Below are 6,824 nucleotides of genomic sequence, written 5' to 3'. Positions count from 1 at the left end.
TGAACCTCATGAACTGAACCGGTTCATTTGGCTGCTAAAAGTTTGTGGTGGTTCGTGGGCACACTATGAACCACAAACCGGACTGCATTTTCCCAGTTCCTGTCATCCCAAACACACCAGATTCCACATCTCTGGGTAAATGTGGGGCAGCCCCCTGGTTGGTCTGTAGCCCAGTCTGAAGTATTCATAGCCTGAAGGAGGCTAAGAGGCAAATGTAGGCTAAGAGGAGGAGGATTTTTCAAGTTATTTAGATTTTAAATGTCACCTGTTGATTATTGGCTGGCCCAGGCTAGCCTGATCTTGCCTGATCTCGAAAGCTAAGCAGGATCTCCCCTGGTTATTAATGGAATGGGAGACCACCAATGAAGTCCACCTCTTGCCTGGAAAACGTATGGGGCCGCCATACGTCAGCTGCAACCTGATGGCGCTTTCCAATGATTGCATTGTTGCAACAAAGTTTGGGAACGGGTCTTTCTTTCTTCATTGTCATTGATTGCAATTGGCTGATCTCTTTCTATTGTTTACTGCTTCAAATTGCAAGGCTATAAATGATTAATATGCAATGAAGTATTGTTCTCTGGGAAAGCCAATCATGTGGAATGCATCAGAATCTGCCAAACAAACCTCTTTCAACAGAGGCTTTCAAGCAGGATGGGCTTTTAGTGAGTAGACAACGGTCTCTTGACCAAACACATGTGGGACATTTGCAAGATAATGGGCTAGGGTTGCCAACCTCCAGGTGGTGCCTGGGGAGCTCCCGGGATTAGGACCGATCTCCAAACTAGAGGTCAATTGCCCTGGAGAAAATGGCAGCTTTGAAGGGTGGGTTCCATGACATTCTACCTTGTTGAGCTCCCTCCCTCCCAAGACTCCACCCTCCCCAGTCTTTACTTCCAAATTCCCAGGAATTTCCCAGACTGGAGTTGGCAACACTAACACAAATGTATGCTCGGGCAACCCCAATACAGTCAGGCTTGCCCAGTAGACATACTCTGTTGCCCACGGCACTTGCTCCATTCTCTTCTGCAAACTGCCCAGAGCTGAGAAGCTAGGATAAACAGGCCCCTCTCTCTCTCTCTCTCTCTCTCTCTCTCTCTCTCTCTCTCTCTCAAAAAGAAACGAAACTCTTGTGAAATGAACCATCCTTTCTCTGTGCAGGAGCTTCCTTATCGGGAAGCAATTATTCACTTTGGAAGCCTTATCTTTAAAGATAATATAGTATTTGGAGGTTATCCTTGTTTACGGCATCTGCTGGAAATGAGTGCTGGGACCAAGAAGCTGTCCTGAATGAAAGAAGTCCAGTTTGATTAATCTGAATGCTTTACTATCCATCTGGTCAAAAGCTCCTGGCCCGAAGCAATCCAGCGCTTGGGCCTCAGATGCAAGTCAAGGGATTGGAGCCCATCCCGCCACCCCTGGAGCCTGCCTTCGGCGGAAGAGGTGCCTTCCTCCAGAGGAAGTTCCCATGCCCTGGTGGAAGACCCTTTCTCAGGGGACATAGTCATCTGAGCCAGCCAGGTCTGTTTTTTTTTTAAAAAAAGGTGCCAGTACTCTCAAGAGACAAATAAAGTTTTTAATCTGTTCACTGGAAACTCATGAACTTTTAAACATTTTAAAAAGAATTTTGTCTAGGGGTTCTGGAACTTGGTTCTGGCATGTTCCCCCAGAAAAAAAAGCCCTGGAGCCAATCAGATATGATTAGCTTGGGAGATTCCATACAAAATCTTCCAATGACCCTTCAGCATTTTGTTTTTGGTTTGAACAAATTTAAAGTCCAGTCAGGCACCTTTAAGACCAACAAAGGTTTATTCAAGGTATGAGCTTTTGTGTGCACGGTGGCTCAAGTGGTTAAGATGCTGAACTGCAGGCTGTGGAAGGTCGGTAGTTCAGCAGTTCGAGACCCGAGTGTGCCGCATGACGGAGTGAGCTCCCGTCTCTAGTTCCAGCTCCTGCCAACCTAGCCGTTCGAAAGCAAGAAATTGCAAGTAGACTAATAGGTAAATAGATAAATAAACCGAAGAATAGATTCTTTTGAACTATGGTGCTGGAGAAGCCTCTTGAGAGTCCCTTGGATTGCAAGAAGAACAAATCAGTCAATCCTAAAAGAAATCGACCCTGACTGTTTCCTGGAAGGCCAGATAATGAAACTGAAGCTCAAATACTTTGGCCACCAAATAAGAAAGGAGCGCTCACTGGAGAAGAAGACCCTGATGCTGGGAAAGATTGAAGGTAAAAGAAGACGGGGACGGCAAAGGATGAGATGGTTAGACAGTGTCATGGATGCAACGAACATGAAATTGAGCCAACTTCAGAGGCCGGCGGAAGCAGGAAGGCCTGACGGGATCTTGTCCATGGGGTCGTGAAGAGTCGGACTCGACTGTGCGACTGAATAACAAATAGGTACCACTTTGGTGGGAAGGTAACAGCGTTCCGTGCCGGCCACATGACCATGGAAACATCTTCGGACAGCGCTGGCTCTTCGTCTTGGAAACGGAGATGAGCACCGCAACCCTAGAGTTGGATTCGACTGGCTTTCGAGCAAGGGAACCTTTACCTTTACACTTGAAAAGGTATTTGAAAAAGTGTGTGTGCACACGAAAGCTCAAACCTTGGATAAGCCTTTGTTGGTCTTCAAGGTGCCCGACTGGACTCTAGATTTGTTCTACTGCTTCAGCCCAACATGGCTGCCCCACCTGGGACTGTTTTTGGTTTGGTTTGTCTTCCCTTGGCTCCCGCCCCGAATCACCACAGACGGCCAAATTAAATGTTCACTTTTTAAAAGAGAAGGCTCCAGGTTCCCCACGCCTAACTTGGGTCCCCCACAGTCACACAGCAGCTGTGAGGAATCGCTTAAAAAAATAAATGAAGGAGGGCCCAAACAGGCTTGAAAGGCAGTTGTGAGGGAGGAGGGGTTCCTGCCACCCCCAAACCCTTTTCCTGCATGGAAACTGCACCGGGAAGGGGAATCTATTTTCCTTTTTTTGCTTCTCCATGGCCTCGGTCACACGGGCCGGATATCGCGGGGGAGGCGTGGCTAATTGCCCCGGAGGAAACTAATGCGCGGCTGCCCGAGCACACGTCCCGGTCGAGGTCCCGTGGTTCGGGGGAAATGCCGATCAGACAGGTATCCTGCAGTGCGGGACAGAAGCCACGCCGCACGATCGCACTAGCACTTGCTCTTTTTGCGCATGCGCTGTTGGGCGCTGTTGCGCAACCTGCGGAGATGAACAGTGGCGGGGGGTTGATGGTACCGTAGCACACCGGGCAGACGCCCGCCCTTGGCCCGCGGTTTCAGGAAACTAGTACCTCGTAGGTACTAGTTTTTAAATCTGCACCTTCAGCGGGGAGCCACGGGTTCGCCACGGGAGCACTGCGCTTCCCAGATGTTGGGGTGAGATCACGCTCGGAAAATCCGCGGGACTCCCATGCCTCTCCCGCGGCAACTTTGCCGTGTGACCGGGGCCCATGTGGAGTATTATGTATACGTGACTAAAAAAGTGAATGACTAGTTTGGCTCGGAGTTTATTCCGTTTATAGAAGGCAAACACGTGGACATGTTGTTTTTCCATTTTTATCTCGGTCGTTACACAGTGCTGGACAATCTTTCTGCCTTTCAAAAGCAGCAACACAAAAAAAAGGAAACATAATCGGTTGTTTCTCATGTTCTTTTTTGAGCAGTTAAACTGCCGGAGTGGGTGTGGGGGTGTTCAGTGAATGGCTCGCATCTGCCAACTTCACTTCCCAGGTTCAAAAGTTTATTTCAAAATTTTGCTACGGATTCGCGAGCCATGGATATGGCACGAATAAAACTGTTCCAGGGCAGAGGACACGATCTTTACATTTAGTCAGGAGGCCTGAAATTAAAAACCTCCAACTGTGTTATAATAAATAGGTACCTTTGTTGGAAGTTAATTCAACAAGGGTTTCGGCATACAGTAATGAGGAAAATAAACCGAACGTGTCTTTCCTGGCCTGGAGGCACAGCGCGACAGCAAGTGTGAGCGAGAACTTTGGCCCCGCTGAACAAGAATCTGGGGAAAGAACTTTGGGGGCATGTTTAGGAAAGAGGAACTGAAGGACCACGGCCCACTCTGCCAGGGAAGTTGGCTGGGTGACCTGGACCCAGTCACACACTCTCAGTCTAACCTACCTGGCAGAACTGTTGTGAGAATGAAACAGTGGAGGGTTGTTAATGACAAGGGTCCTGAACAAGTGCCGAAAGACAAGAACAAAGGAAGTCCTCGGCCTCTATGCCCTGTTGTTGGCTTCTGGAAGAACCGGTTGACCTCTGTATGGGATAGGATGGTGGACTAGAAGGACCTTCACTGGTCTGACCCAGTGGGGCTCTTCTTATGTTCTTATGAGGGGAGACTGATATAAGTTGATTTGGCTCCCCAGTGGAATGAAATGCAGGGTATGAAGACAGGCAGGCAGGAAGGAAGAAAGCAAGGCAGGAAGGCAGGCAGGCAGGTATCAGGCAGGCAGGCATCCGATAGTTAATGACTTTATTAGGACTAATGAAAGCCCCACGAATTAGAAGACTGAGTTCACCAAAACTCAACCCCAATTTCTGTCTGATTTAGCACTGAGATCTGGGAATGGTTGTCCCCATGGAAACCAAATAAATGTTGGTATAATTCAGTTAATAGGATGGATTTCCCCCTACATGTTGTGGTTCTGTGAAAGAACAACTGGGTTTTAGAAAATGGCCCTCAATGTGCTTAATATTTTTTTTAATGAGTTGATGCCAGATCCAATGTGTGTGTGTCAATTTCACTCGGAATGACGTATCCAAAGAAAGAAACATCATCACTCATAAAAACAGTATTAACTTAGTCAATTAACAGTGCAATCCCAAGTACACTTTCCTTGGTTTAAGGCCCATTAGATAGAGCTGAATTGGATTCTGAGTAGACCTGCTAAGGTTTGCCGTGCCAGAGATCTATTGGGAGTAAAGACCTTCTTGATTTCAGATTTTGCTCTAGATTATATGAATTTCGTATGAGAAACCTTCCCCCATTTCTGTTTTACAGCAATGGTGTTTTTATTCCTCTCTGGAATGTAGATGAACCTTTGCTGTTGTTGTTCAGTCGCACAGTCGAGTCTGACTCTTTGCGAGCCTTATGAACTCATTAATAACTAAAAAGCACAATGCAAAAGAAGGAAGCCAGGAAGCTAGACCTGGGGGTGGAAAGGTGCCATCACGCTGCAGCCCCTCGATGAGGTTTCCAAGGCAAGAGACGGTCAAAGGTCAGAGGTGGTTTGCCATCGCCTGCCTCTGCACAGCAATCCTGGACTTCTTGGTGGGGTGATTCTGCATCTAGCACTTGCTCCACGTTTTCTCAACACTGAGGAGAAAGTGCAGCTCAAAACCACATTCAGATACCTCGGGGCGATGCCGCACTGACTGCAAAGTCACCCCTGGACGGCCACAAATCTATGCAGAAGGGGCCATAAAACCCGACGACCAAAGGAAGCCAAAGCGGCACACAGTGCGGAGGCTACCATAAAACCCGATGATCAAAGGAAGCGAGAGCGGCGCGTGATGCAGAAGGGGGATTTCTGCTCCAAGGTGGGTTTGCTAAAACGACGGAGGGAAAAGCCAGTGCAGAATCGGCCGTGGTCTGGTCTCCCATCGAAGCGTTAACCAGAGTTGACCCTGCTTAGCTTCCAAGATGTGATGGGAGCTGGCTAGCCTGGGCTGGCCTGGTGGTGGAGAGTGCCATCAGCTTAGTGTTGCCAACCTCCAGGCGGTGGCCGGAGTTCTCCTGGGATTCCAACTGGTCCCCAGAAGAGAGAAATCAGTTCCCCTGCAGGAAACAACCTCTTTGGAAGGTGGACTCTATGGCATTATACCCCATTGAAGTCTCTCCCCTCCCCAAACTCCACCTTCCTCAGGCTCCACCCCCCCAAATCTCCAGGGATTTCCCAGTACAGAGTTGGCAACCCTGCCTCAGTTACAGCCAAAATGGCGACCCTGCAAGGGACATTCAGAGGTGGTTTGCCATTGCCTGCCTCTGTGCCAACCTCCACATGCAGCCTGGAGTTCTCCTGGAATTAGAACCGATCTCCAGACTACAGAGATCAGTTCACCTGGAAACAATGACGCCTTTGGAGGGTAGAGTCTATGGCATTATACCCCGCTGGTGTCCCTCGCCTCCCCTAGCCCCGCCCTCCTCCACAGGAACCCCCCCCCCAAAAAAATCTCCAGGCATTTCCCAACTTGGACTTAGCAACCCTATCAACAACCCACTCAAGTCAGAATTCCAGCCACAGTGTTCTGTGCCAACTAGCTTGTGGACAGTCTTCAAGGACAGCCCCACGCAGAGAGCATTGCAGTAATCTAGTCTAGATGTTACCAGGGCATGCACTACAGTGGCAAGATCTTTCCTGTCCAGGAAAGGTCACGGCTGGGTCACTAGCCAAAGCTGGTAAAAGGCACCTCTGGCCACTATTGCCACTTGTTTTTCCAAGAGGAGGGCTGGGTCCAAAGCTATGGACCTGGCTCCTTTAGGGGGGCTGCAACCTCGTCTAGAACAGGAGATACTTCAGTTCAGAGAGCCAGTTTGGTGTAGTGGTTAAGCGCACGGACTCTAATCTGGGAGAACCGGGTTTGATTCCCCACTCCTCCACTTGCACCTGCTGGTGTGACCTTGGGTCAGTCACAAGCTCTGGCACAGCTGTCCTTGAAAAAGAGCAGTTTGTGTCAGAGCTCTCTCAGCCCCACCCACCTCACAGGGTGTCTGTTGTGGGGAGGGGAAGGGAAAGGAGTTTGTAAACCGCTCTGAGACTCCAAGTGAAGGGCGGGGTATAAATCCAATCTC

The sequence above is a fragment of the Gekko japonicus genome, unplaced genomic scaffold, assembly GCF_001447785.1.
Source record: "Gekko japonicus isolate JY-2015 unplaced genomic scaffold, Gekko_japonicus_V1.1 scaffold5476, whole genome shotgun sequence".
In the NCBI taxonomy this organism is placed as follows: domain Eukaryota; kingdom Metazoa; phylum Chordata; class Lepidosauria; order Squamata; family Gekkonidae; genus Gekko; species Gekko japonicus.
This window is presented reverse-complemented; position numbering follows the sequence as displayed.